At 35.1% G+C, this 14,017-nt stretch overlaps 1 protein-coding gene across 1 annotated transcript in view; it reads left to right on the top strand.

The window, feature by feature from the left end:
• The window catches only part of LOC147078812 (uncharacterized), a 186,268-nt gene that overhangs the window by 159,286 nt on the left and 12,965 nt on the right, over positions 1 to 14,017 (top strand). The window lies entirely within an intron of this gene.

The raw sequence follows: 14,017 nt of genomic DNA, 5'->3' as shown, positions 1-14,017 counted from the left end.
ATGTATAATGATATTAATAATAATAAATGTAGGTACAATTTACCGGACACAAGTGCAAGCTCTGTTGTCACGTGCGGTATGATAAAACCATAGAGGTATTAAATGTTTTGACGACTGCCTATGCTAGTTTGTATACTATTTACATGCTAGCTGTCTGAATGGTTATGCACACTATAGAAATTGCTAAAAATAATTCTTTTGGATCGCAGAAATAATTTATTTTTACATAATACTTAATATGTTTCTCTACAGGTGATTTAAGAGATAGAATACTGTCTGGTCTGCCTAGAATCCTAGATTCTAGTACCTACTTAGTAGAATTCCATTTGAATCATTTTCTATTTAGAATGAAACATTATCTAGTAATATTTACTAACAGAATGAGACTGGATCTTCTCTCTTCACTCTTCATTCATTATTTCAAATACTAATAGGTATAATGATATAGTAAGGTTTCCGGTTATGTTAAAAAGAATTATTCCATAATTATTAATAATTAAAATCTCGCCTTTTTCTGTAAGTCACCTATCTTGGCAAGAATAACCCGTTTATCGAATTTCAGTCTTGATTAAGGTGTTACAACCGAAATAGCTATCACATAAAAACTAAACCGTGGAATTTATTACAACTTTTAGTATACTATTATTACATAACGTTATACACACTCGAGTTCATGAGCGGACACGGCAACCCTCGGTGATTGAGGTAAATTACGAAGAGATACTTCAAGTGGCTGGGACATGTGTTCCGGATATCGCCAGAGAGTGCGACACTTCTCTCACCCTGTAGCCGTGCTACAAAAGCAGTCTACGCGTTCCAGATCTGGCATGGAGGGAAGTTGCGCGAACTTGTGCTCGGCCTATGCCCCAATGCTGGGGCATGACAAGGTGAAAGGGGAAGAAAAAGATTATTAGTAATTTTCAAAACGGATTCTAAATAGACACATGCATCCGTAGACCTCACATATTTGTAGCTGTTAGTAGGGAGTGCAATACCGAATGAAGACATCAATACTGATATTTCGGGAATGGGACGACTGGCCTCCGGACAATTGGACGCCGCACTGTCGTAGACACGTCTAGACGAGATATTTTAATCAGTTTCTATCTACTACTTAGCAGTTTGAATTCATTTTACTCTTAACATAATGTATTTTTTATCGCGGATTATAAAATAAAAAAAAACTATTTTTTCGTTGGAACTTAAACATATGCACGATTAAATCATTGTTTACGTCTGCATATTTACATTCTCCCCATCTATTAAATCATAATACAATCATTGAATTATAAATAATAATATTGAATATTTTTTAAAGTACCTATAAGTACCTAAAGTCTATTTATTTTCGAATTCCGTGGCGTCCAGTTGTCCAGTGCCAAATCGTCCTACACCCGATATTTCAGTATTTAATATTTATATACCTACCGGTATCAATACAGCTATTCGCTAAAAACATTTCCTCGCGTCGAAAGTTATTTTTTACTCTTGCCAAAAAAAATATTCCACCAAATCTAGAGCTTTTCACCCCCAAATAAATAATATGTGGAGGATTTTTTTGTAATCATTTCACTTTTGTCAGATAATTTTTTTATTCAATTTCTCTGCTTTATAAATTCCTTAAAATATCGGTAGATATTAAAGATTTATAAACCGCTATTTCGATAACGATGAATACCCAAATACCTGTTTTCAGAATACCGGTATTGCGATCCCTAGCTACGAGTGTATCAAATGAGGAAGTGTCACCGCTCTTGTCAGATTAGGATAGAAACGACAAGACAAAGAGGATAAAGTTAACCCAACCCAGTCCAAAGTTGGCCGCGATCTATTTAACCTCAAAGGTCGTGTGATGACCCCGGTGTGTCGACTGATGGGCCTCCGCGAGCCACAGTTTGACTGCCCAGCCGTCTGCCCTTCGTCGAGGGTGGCATTGGTTCATTCACTCCCCCATTTACGGCTATAGTTTTATAACTTAATTTAGTATCATGGCCCGTCTAGATGGATTTTCGGTACTCTTGGATTTATCGTCCTTGTTATGTGTGATATTTGATCAACGCACATAATAACTTGTACCAATTCGAGAGGTAGTTAGTTAGTTTATGTTAATTTGTTATTTTTGCTTGATACGAAAAGGTCGTGGACTTATACGAACATTGTATTTCTATCAGATTTGAACACGCCGAGCAAAGGATAGAACTTCCGCTTTTTGATACGTGGGTTACGGATTCGACAGTGTTTTGGAAAAATACATTTAATATATTTTGATATGTTGAATCTGCATTGATACAAGGCATTCATGAAATCGATTAAAATACCTTCCATACTAGTAAGTAGTCTGTAATGATGTCATAAGATTCGCACTAATGGTCATATCTCTACTACTTGGCCGGTAATTCCTAAATATTTGCCTTCATTTTATATCGCGATAAGGTGTAAAATACAAAATTCACCCCAGCGCATTTACCTGGTCCCGGTGTATGGCAGAAATACACCATGGGAAGGCATATTTTTCATTCATCCACGAGAGACAATAACAATATATTATTTACTTAATATTTAGTATTATTTACTATTTAAGTACATTTATGGCACCATACAACGGGGTGGAATGTCTTTTTTCATCTCGGCTTGAAGTAGTTTTATTGAGGTTTAGGTCAAATTAGGAACATTTCAAGTTAAGTTCTCCCTACTTACAGCTAGAGTCCAGCGTCATAGCTATAGTGGCGAACCTGTTGGGAAAAATACGAACTACACCGCGCAGTTAATTTTGAGTTTATAAATTTTCATAACCTATCAAATAGCACCACACAATGACAACGCGTCTCGCTTATGCTTGAAGAATGAGATTAGCGAGACAGTCAGCACTTATACGTTACTTATAGCGCGATAGCTTAGTTTACATACTATTGGTGCCAGTAAATCTATGCACGTTTACATGCGCTAATATTCTAAATATTATATACACAGGAACCCCATAATTCCAAAATGGCGGGGGAAAAAAAAATCTGTAGATATAATTACCGTCTGGTTTGCCCGATTTTCAGTTTGAACATGTAGTTTATAGTGCCAAATACTAATTAGAAGTTAAACTTAACATTGTGCAATTGGAAGTCCACGATATACCAAGATGGCGAAACAGTTTTATAGAGTAGTTATTTTGGTTTTATTTGTAGGAGCATGCAACTTAATAACGGTTATTAAGAAGGTTCTGTACACCAAAAATATTTAGAACTTTGGTAAAATACCGTTTATGCAAAAGGCATTGAGGTGTACCGGATGTTGAAGGAAAGGCGCGTAATTGACACCAGTGACAGGTTGTTAATTAATCGCGAACTCGTGAAAATATAATTTCCCTGTTGTAGCGAAAAGGTTTTCCAGCTAAATATTAGTTCTGAATAGTATGTACGGATTTATAGAGGGCGATGACACTTCAACTAATGGGCTAATAGCAATGGCCCGATTCACAGAAAATTATCGAATGACCCTGTCGATTGCACGTCTGTTTCGTACGATTGGTAGGTCAACGATTCTACTATGGATGCCAATAAACTTTGCCGAGTTATTTTAAATTATATACATTAGGCGGTTATGATTTAGGAATTATAAGACACCGTTGACCTGATCTGAGTGATCGTTCCATACCGCATATTTGGAGGGGGATACTAGAGAAGTCTGATGTTGGACGTGGATCAATATGTAATATCGTCGTTGTTTTGTAAAAAGGGCGAATTCGCCGAAATGCTATTTTATAGGAGGATTTTTAACTTTTGACATTTATTTATTAATACCTACCTGCGGATGATTATAAATGTTTAATGATATTTTAAAAGGCCTAATATGTCACATTCGCTTTTTATCCGTAATACTAAGTGGATATTTGCCCTTGCGATTATCGTTTTTAAGTACTTTCCTGTGGAGATACAAATTCGCCGTTTTTACACAGCAAAATGAGGTACCACTCGTAGGTAGGTACATATTGTTTTTTTCGTTAAAATCTCAATTTCGCCAAAGTGGTTGATTCGCTCTTTTTACAAAACACAAACGAATATACCTGCAGTGGTGATTTTTTTTTGTTTTATCTGTTATTACGTGTCAAGGTAAACGTTAAGTGAGCGTTTGATATTGAGTTTTCGCACTGGTCACCGGGCTACTTATTTGAAGGGGTAATAAGTATTGTTCATTAAGTTTAGGGTGAATTCGAAAGCGTCAATACGTCATCGCTACAATATAATATTTGATTTTTTCTTGAACTACTAATAAGTATGTATTATCAATAATTATTATCATTCGCATGTTTTTGAAAAAAAAAATATTAATTTAAAACTAAACTAATTTTTGGCTACCGATGTTGACAAGTGTTTAGGGCGATAAACCCATCTTCAGGCGCACACAGAAAATGGTGTGGGGGATACACGTTTCGAAAAAATACCCACAATCATTTATTATTGTTATTTTAAGGCTGCGGGAGGGTGCGGTTTTAACAAAATCTGGCAGGTGGCACTGACTTTCGCAATTACCCCGCCTACTGCTCAAAGCTTCTCGTCACTTCAACCGTGGACCTTCCTCCCACGCACTTTTCCTAGTACATTCTCATACCCAGACACTCTGCACGTTTAGTCTAGCTATGACGTTAATTAATCTACATACTTTTTTTGCATTTTTTTCGTTTCTGCCCCTTGTGCGCGAGCCTCTATTACGATAACATACCTTCTCCACTTTAGCTTTTCGTTTAGAATCCGTTTTAATGGAGTTATTTTTTTTTTTAAATATAATTGTTGGTTGTGCAAATAAAAACATCTTCCGACGCTTGCTTCCTTTAATATCTTGTAAACAATTGTATACAATATTATATAATTTAAAACTCATCTTCATTTTATTGTAGCTACGAAGACGCCACTTCCTACCCTTTTGCTTTATATTTCTCTCTTGAGTCTATGGTATAAATATAAAACAACCACAATCTCTTGATAATTTATTAAATATTTATTATAATAATAATATAATACGTATTCAAATAATTACTTTATGTTCTAATTTTATAATTTTATCGATTGCTGAGACTTGGGGAAATACAAAAAATGCTGCGTTTCGAGACAAAACGTGATTCGATCGATATATATATATTTTAAATATGTTTATTTATCGATCTTCATAGGTTTTTTTTTATAAGCCATGGCAAACAAAATATCGAAGTTTTGCATCGAAGTATAAAACGAGAATTGTCTGTTTTGATATAACTATATTGATTAACTATTTTGTTTTTTATTCACTTCGAAGCTAGGTAGTATTTATTCACGGACTATTTACTCATGCATGGAAATCCTCACGCGATTGATAGTAATAATAATAAGTATAGTAAGTATTAACATTTCAAAAACATTGATTAAAAATTCTTGCTTGCACTTGTCAAAGAAAGCATTGCAATAAATATCTGTCCCACTTCGAAAACAAAAATAGTGTTAAGATTGAAGAAACCATCTTATATTATCGTGTGTTTGAAATCTTTTGAAGGCCGTTCGTATATAGGTCGCTGGTGAATTACTGATTATTTCGCATCTAGTTTATAGTTCGTTGCCGTTTGGGCATAACCTGATAACTGCTTTTTTGGTCATTTTATGTTAAGAGTAAACATTGGGTTACTATAGTATTATCTTCCATTTGGTAATAACCCGATATCTATATTTCACTTAAAATGCTCAAAACGGTATTGTAATAATATGATGATAATATGTGAACAAACGCAGTGGTTAGTTTGGTCAAAACATGACCAATGACCTTATCATAGTTTGATCACTGATAAGTGACCCTATTTTCCTAATTAGTTAAATAATTGACAATCTAAGTATTGTCATATTCTTCTTCAGTTATTTATTTTAAAATGTTTTTTTTCAATTTTAAACAAAAAAATGAACTGAAATTTATGTGGGCAATTAAAAGCTTTAAATGGCTCTCCTGTAAATTCAACATTTTGCAGTTAACAGGTTATGCCCAAACGCCACCGTGTTTTAATTCAAGTATATTGAATTATTTGTATTCCTTTTCTCGGTTATGTTTGGTTGGGAAAGCGGTGTTAAAATCGAAGCATTTAAATTAATAGGTACAAGCAAAAATTATTTGAATTGAAATCAAAATCCGATATGCGGTGTACGCAGCATAGATTTGTTTCATGTCATTCACCTGACAATTCCTGTTCTGTCAGTAAAGTAGCGGCAATCGGCGTATAATGCGTTCGGAATCGAAACGTCGGGGGTGATCCCACGCTTCGCAGACGATCCCGTTCCTTCACGCTTCCCGCGGCGGCCGGAGAACGGGAACGAATGACCCCGCCGAGTTACGCGCGTCCTAGACACGGCAGGTTAACAAACCCCGCGTTTCTTCTGATCACTTTGAAAGTTGCCCCGAGCTAGCAGGCCTATTAATACATACTTACAGCTTATAATATGTTATACTTATACAGTTCGCAGCTGATGTCGTTGAGTAAAGTTTTTCGCCTCGGGACATTTTCCTACTGAATGGAAAGCGAAGTATGAATTGAGATTACTTACACACTCTCTCGTGCAGTGGTTTTTGACTTTGGCTATGCGTAAGGGCTTGTTTACACTAGCTTAGTGCTAATCAAATACCGACACGCGGTAGCAGACCGAATATTAAGCTTATTACTAATTCGGCATGTTTACACAAGGCATGATAACCACTTACAATTTACATCTTACTCGATAAGTAGGGGTGTCAAAAAGTATCGATTATTTCTTTTCCAGTGTCCGATCGTTCGATACATTGACCCTAATTGGAATATTTAAATCCTGATTGGCGATTACAATAAATTAATTCATTAAACATTCACAATATACTCTTTTACGCGTCATATAGAAATAGGTATGTAAAATAGAAAGTGTTATGTTTTTACGTTGTTTATCAATAAATATACAGCTGTGAACTAATAAGTTGACAGTAAGTTGACAGAGTCGATGTGTTTAAAACATCCGTAACACGAACTATTTTTAATGCATAACGATGTAAATAATATGTACCGTAAAATTAGACCAATGATATTTTCAAACCATTTTGTATCTAATTAATGTTTTTAGTCTCATATTTTGTTAAAAAAATCATATTTCACAAGACTATATAAATTTTGTTTTATTTTTCATCTTTGATTTTCAAGAAAATATTGCATTTTCGTAATATTACAAAGTTTCGATAATTGCACGTATTAATATTCCATTTAAGGAATTTAAGTTGTAATAACAATTATATTCGTCAAGGTCCAGCTATAATGGCATTTTTAGCGATTATTAATGCTATAGTTATGACGTGTAAATTAATATCAACTAACATTATTTTCTCTTCTCAAAAAAATATATCATCACAAAATCTTTTACCATGTCGAAATTAAATACATTTTAAACCTCATCATTTGTTCAAAAGAAAAGTAAATTCGTTCAAAATATTTCATTTAAATTTAACATTCTTACGAAATATTGTATTCTCACACGAAAATGAGTTAATATTTTGTTAATTTTGTGATATCACATTTTATTCGACCACCACACCCTTCCATCATATTATATCTTACCCCATTAGGACGCAACCTCATATATAGACGACCTTTAATAACCCTTTACTCTTGGGGATTGAGTTAATTAGGGTTTGAGAGCTTTCTTTCAACTCTAGATCATGAAACCGGACTTCATTTACAGCACAGATTATTTTAATAATAATTATGGTTGTACAATCCACCTTTGACATAGGTACTGTTTTAGCGAATAACCCTTAGATATGTTTTATATCCAATTTAGATCGGGTGAACTCACTGACCACAATATGACAGTGATTTGGTTTCGGTTACGAATGTTTAATCTTTTTGGAGCATGGCAATTAGTAGCGAGGTTCTGTTAAAAAAAATCTACGGTTTTTATCTTTCTGAGCAACAGAATAATGCGGTTGATTAAAATGGTACTGTATAGAACTGATGCCATTATCTCAATTAGGGAATCCAATCCCGGGATCCCGGACAATTTTCGATAATTACATATCAATGCCGGGGTTAGTAAACATAATCCCGAAACCTCCGGGATTGATTTTTTTACCAATCACAATCAATTAGTACTTATGTGTACAAAGTTATGTTAGTGAAGTGTATTGTACCTGCACATGTCAGGGGAGGAATCGCCGGATGCTCACGGATAATAAATTGTCATTTTTTGTTGTCATACGCAATCGTAACAACATCAGAAAAATAATAAATTCGTTCATTGCTATTATTATGTTATATTATATGTTCATGCTAGACGCCACGAACATTCTGGCACGCGAACTGCGTCAAACTGCCAGTGCCACGGATGTCCCGGCAGGCACTTGTTTCTACGCCAAATTTTATAAATGTTATCTTTTCTTAAATAAATAAAAATACCTGTTTTACTTTCACATTATTATCTATATTATTACAATATTATTTACTCCATTAAACCTATGTATTTCCATGATTGAACGTACATAATATTAACATTAAATGTCTTAAATAGTATAAATTAAACTAGTCATTTTGACCGATTTTATCAATGCTATTTGTATAAATAAAAAAATATTAACTATCGAAAAAAACGCCAATCCCGTGATCGTCAAATTGTAATCCCGGAATTCCGGGATCAAAATTTTGGCTCGGGATTGGATTTCCTAATCTCAATGACTGACCAATAAAATAAATCGCTCCCAAAACATCTTCTCAAGAGAATAAACATTTTGTTAAAAAAAATATGTTATTTTGCACGGAACCTCATTGATGAAGTAAAATTATTTCGTCATATATTTTCACTAATTAAGCAGCCAAAAAATAATTGTAACTTCGTCACGGAATTACTCTGGCTGATGTATCTATTTTTGGGACGCTTAAGATGACATTTTAAACCAAATAATTGAACCTCAAAAATAACGCATTGTCGTCATAACCTAGCTCCTAGACTTTTTTTGCCGTAACATACATATTCAATGTAATGTTATATTATTTGTACTCGTACGTATTATGTAGTTCTCTCGTATGTAGTTACTAAGCAAAACACTGATTCGAGAAGCCGAAAGGCAAACCGGATCAAGTTGTCCAAGATGTAAGGATTGTGTTGAGTTAGATTTATAGATCTTCGGCGAAAACTGGATGGATATTGCGTTGGACAGACTTGAATGGAGGCGGATACTACTACTAGATGAGGCTAAGATCCATATAGAGTTGTAGCGCCAGTAAGAAGACGGATATAGTTGTTAGGTGCGGTGATGATTCGCTAAAAAAAAGATATTGTGGTCAGACTACAAATTTACTGCGAGCTTTCCTCATTCCGCGTGGTGCTGATATCAAACCATGTGATCATTTCTGTAGACAAGAGTATAGTGAACTTTTGCAATATAGAGAATGTCTCTTTTCTCTTTCTAATTGTTTAAAGTATAATATATTTCTGCTTAGAAATGAATTAAGTTAGCATAAATTCTGATTCCCAAGTTCACTGTCGTGAAGCTTTTTTAAAAAGCTCTCGCTAATTACGTATAAATAAAAACGCTGTGAAGTAAACTGCCGCGTATAAACGTGGATCGTAATTTTTAACATCGGGGATTGAAAAAATAAATGTTTGCAATTACTTTGGGGGTCTATCAACCCGGCCGAGTTTGAAAGTTGCGAACTGCAGGCGTTCGGAACATTCGGCATAATGAAGGTGTGATTAAATAATTTAACTACTATTATTAGACGACCATCATTTCAAAATTTAATATTGTTTATCACTGTTGATTTTGATCTACAGACATTGTATTAATAATAATATCTTCTTATTTTGGTGTCGTCTTCTATCGAAGGTTGGCGACCGACTTGCGGTACACTTCCATATCTCCTGAGCCAATCATAAAGACTTAATTACAACCAGATTCAACGATACACGCCGACCATCGTGACCAACGTTTTACACTATAAGCAATTACACGCCACGATTCGATCGCGTTGGTCCTTGCTTTTGATTGGTTTAAAATACCGAGTGACCGAAAACTATTTATTCGTTAGATTGGTGACTACACTGAACAGTTTTCCCTCGGAATTTTACGTCAAACTCGGCTGTTAGGCATAAAGCCCATTGACGCAGCGAGTGCGGCGCTCGCGCAAAATTTCTACAAGTGGCGCGTAAATCATCGAAAATACAACGTAATCAAATACGCCAGCGCACACTGGACGATGCGTTCTGCCCCGCCTGCCGCATGAGTCACCGTTTTTCGCTTCTCGGCGATACGATTTAATGAAAATACAAAGAAGTCCATTCATTGAACACGGCTACCAAAATCACGCTGCTCGAGGCGTCGTCGATCGACGGGCGAGAAGCAATTATTTAATAACAGAGAAGTCTTTGTTTAATTTTATTCCGTGTCCTATATTTCGCTGGTTGAATAATGTCGTCGTAAATATTAATTACAAGCCCCGAAATAATATAATATTTTTATTGCTTTGTTATGAGAGACGCTGTAATAATAATTATTTTGTGCTGCTTGGGCCGCTTATTACATAGGTGAAGGGTAATGCGCGGCAAGAGACGTGTGATTATGGTTATGAATAAACGCTTCATACGCCGACTTAGCCCGCTCGACGCGTTCTATGGGCACTATCGCTTAAACCTAACCTCGCAAGTGGGCGGTAGCTTCGGATATTATCTTACGTTCTCGGCAATCTTCGCTTGAATATTCGTGAATCGTGGCAGACGGAAATAGGATTGGCTCCAATTTGCTGACGATCGTTCACGATCCCGGAGAACCATAGATAATAGATTTTGGCAATCGTGGCAGACGATCGAGCCAGACGCAATCTGCCAATGTAATAATTTGAGCATTACAGATCCCAACGCCTTTGAGCTGCTTACGTAGGTTGCGTAGCTAAGTAAATCTTCAACCAACGTTTCTGCTACCCTCTACTTTGCATACAATATACAATAAATAATAACATTTAATACTTATTCCCTACAATTTAATAACGATCATGGCCGATTTCGTCCATTTTTAACTGAATAATTATCCTGGTGAGTCTCATTAGTTGAGAATATCCTATTGAAGCAGCTCACGAAACCGGTCGTGAGCTAGGTATCAGTTCTCACTGCTCTCAGCTGCACCTCAAGTTATAATAATTGTCAGTATAGGTAAATGACTACTACAGTGGTATAAGTAAATCATTATACAGTGGTATAATGGGAAATTCTTGTGCGTATTAAAATTGTTTGCTACAATGTCTGCTTCAATGCTACCAATCATTTACCAATACAACCGCAAGTCACTTTTGCCGTACGTATGATGACACTGTAGGAAGATTTGCGTATAGCCGTATATCATGGGTACGGCAAAAGCGATTCGCAGTTGTATCGGTAATGATTGATGTCATTGCAACAGGCATTGTAGCAAACAATACCAATATTTAATTTATACACATGTGACTCGTCCATGGTGGCACTGTAGAATAATTTCCTATATATTCTGTTTAAAAACAGCGTTGCAGAATGAAAATATTATTATTACATATATATTGTCCAGAGAAGATTCGAGATGGTGTGATTAAAAATGTGCAAGATCCCTGCATACGTTTTAAGGTTGAGGTCGTTCGCCCACTCTCCAAAGTCTGGCGACCTCTGCGGGTCGAAATCCCCGCAACTTGTCGCACTCAATGGGTTCGAATAATAAATACACCTCTCTCCCTCCCCCGCACGATGCCAGACGGAGATGTCATTCTAATAGGCCCCCGACTTTCAATGTCATTGACAGACTATGTCATGCCAAATGAGATCTTTTTCACTTCACCTGCGATGAATCCTGCTGAAATCAGGAATGACTGACGTACATACTTTGAATCGGTTGCCAACACCAGCAGTTCTGTAATGTTTTAACGTAGAATACGTTTATTGGCAAGGTCTACCTAGAAAAATCGCAACACGGTGGTGTCACGTTTTATGTCATCATTAATTTTACAAACGAAATAATTTCTTTGGCGGCATGTGGATTTGAACCTTAGCCCCGAATGTTATGAGTCGCAAATATGCCATTGCCGTGATGCAGAAAGTTTTTCATTTATTTTATAATTTCGGTAAGTACAACAAAAATAAAAATAGACGGCATGCAGATTTAAACCTCGGGCCTAACGATCACCAGTCGCGTACTCTACCAATAAGTCATTGCTGACGCTCGTAACTGATAATAGGTATAGAGAATAATTTACTGTCAAACTAAGTTAAGTATTCATTTAAAAAAAAAATACATTCTACTAGGGATTGCAATACCGGTATTTCAAAACTGGTATTCCAGTATTTATCAATACCGAAATACCGGTTTTAAAAATCCAAAATACCGGAATTTTCGGTATTTTTTCATAGAAAGCACACTCGTTTACGTTTTTGAAAATGAATTATAAGTTATGTGCTGCTAAAATGCAAATATATTGAGTGAATCCAACAGAGGCGAAAAAATAATAAAACAAATTTCATCAAATATATTTATATTAGTAATTGTCGCGATGAATTATCATAATATTATTTCGAAATAGAAAACATCCGTGACAAAAATGTTCAATTATTCTATAATTATTATTGATGACGTACAAGCGTTGAATTTAAGAACCTTTTCCTGCGGCCGAACTTATTTGCAGTTGATGAACTTTTGAGGGTTTTTGTTAAAATTATCAATATAATCAAATTATTTGTAAAAAATCACTAGTTCTACAATTATGATCAATACATATTTTTGAGTGTCAACATAATAAATGTAGGTATGTAGGTTTTTGCTATAAAATAATACCATACCTCTGTTTTTTTCAATGTTTAAGAAATACCGAAGTACGGGTATTGTCATTTTCATTCGGTATTGCAATCCCTACATTCTACCCACTGCTTGATGGCATATAAGTTAGTTTCGGTATATATTATATTTGCATTGTATCAAATACGTATTCTATATTATGTTTTCGTGAAAATTATATATTTTTTCTCACCATAATAATATGTATCCACTACCAGGGGAGTGTATGGCTGTAATGGTTGTCTTAATTGGTTCATTAAGTAAGGGTATATGGAAAAATGACGAAAAATCGTTTTTCGTGACAATCAACTTTATGGACTAGCAACATTTTGATTTTAGCTGCAGACGGGAGCCAAACCCGCACCCACGCTTTAATATAGATGTTACACCGAATGTGCGAAATTGACTATTACATGAAATGGGCAAAATTTTGGCTAATTCATGTAATAGTCAAGCCTGTTGCCTTATTCATGAATTAGGTAATTTTTCTGCTGAGTACATGAATTCGCCACGGTATGGAATTCTTGAACTGTCAACATGACAGAAGAAAAAGTAAATTTAATACGGATGGTTTTATTAGTTATAATTGGACATAATATAATAGTATTATTATTAGGTTAGGTTAGGTTAGGTTTTGTAATTCTGAATTAAATTATTCAACTGAATGTCCATTTTGAGGTTAGCTATCAAGTGTCAACAAACTATCACAAACATTCAATCGACCATTGCACGTTTGATACCCAAGCACGAATCAAATCGCGAAAATACTTTTCAATAAAATTCTTCCGTTATCATATTATTGATTGGTATATTTTTATATTATAATCAATTTCATTTGACACATCTGTTTAGTTGCAAAAAACACCACGGAGCGCGATCATCTATTTTGACCATAGATATTATAAATGTACATTTTGACCAATGCATGAGAATTGATACATTTAGTTTAGTTGCAAAAAATACCACCGTAGCGCTACTATCTAATTTGTCCAAGACATGAAGTAGACAGAAAAATTACTGCCGATTTCACGCACTCTCCAGATATTTTGTCTAATTCATGAATAGGGCAACGGGCTTGCATTTTTCATGATTTAGGCAAAATTTTGCCCATTTCATGTAATATTCAATTTCGCACATTCGGCGTAACATAGACAACCAGTTACTAGATTGTCGATTGGAATTATCGCACTGTGATCTTATTTTATTATCCAGT

This window comes from Rhyacophila brunnea, unplaced genomic scaffold (genome assembly GCF_057557595.1).
Source record: "Rhyacophila brunnea isolate RB1 unplaced genomic scaffold, BYU_Rbru_1.0 scaffold_10, whole genome shotgun sequence".
Taxonomy (NCBI): Eukaryota; Metazoa; Arthropoda; class Insecta; order Trichoptera; family Rhyacophilidae; genus Rhyacophila; species Rhyacophila brunnea.
Note: the sequence above shows the minus strand (reverse complement) of the source record. Positions and strands in the feature narration are given on the sequence as shown.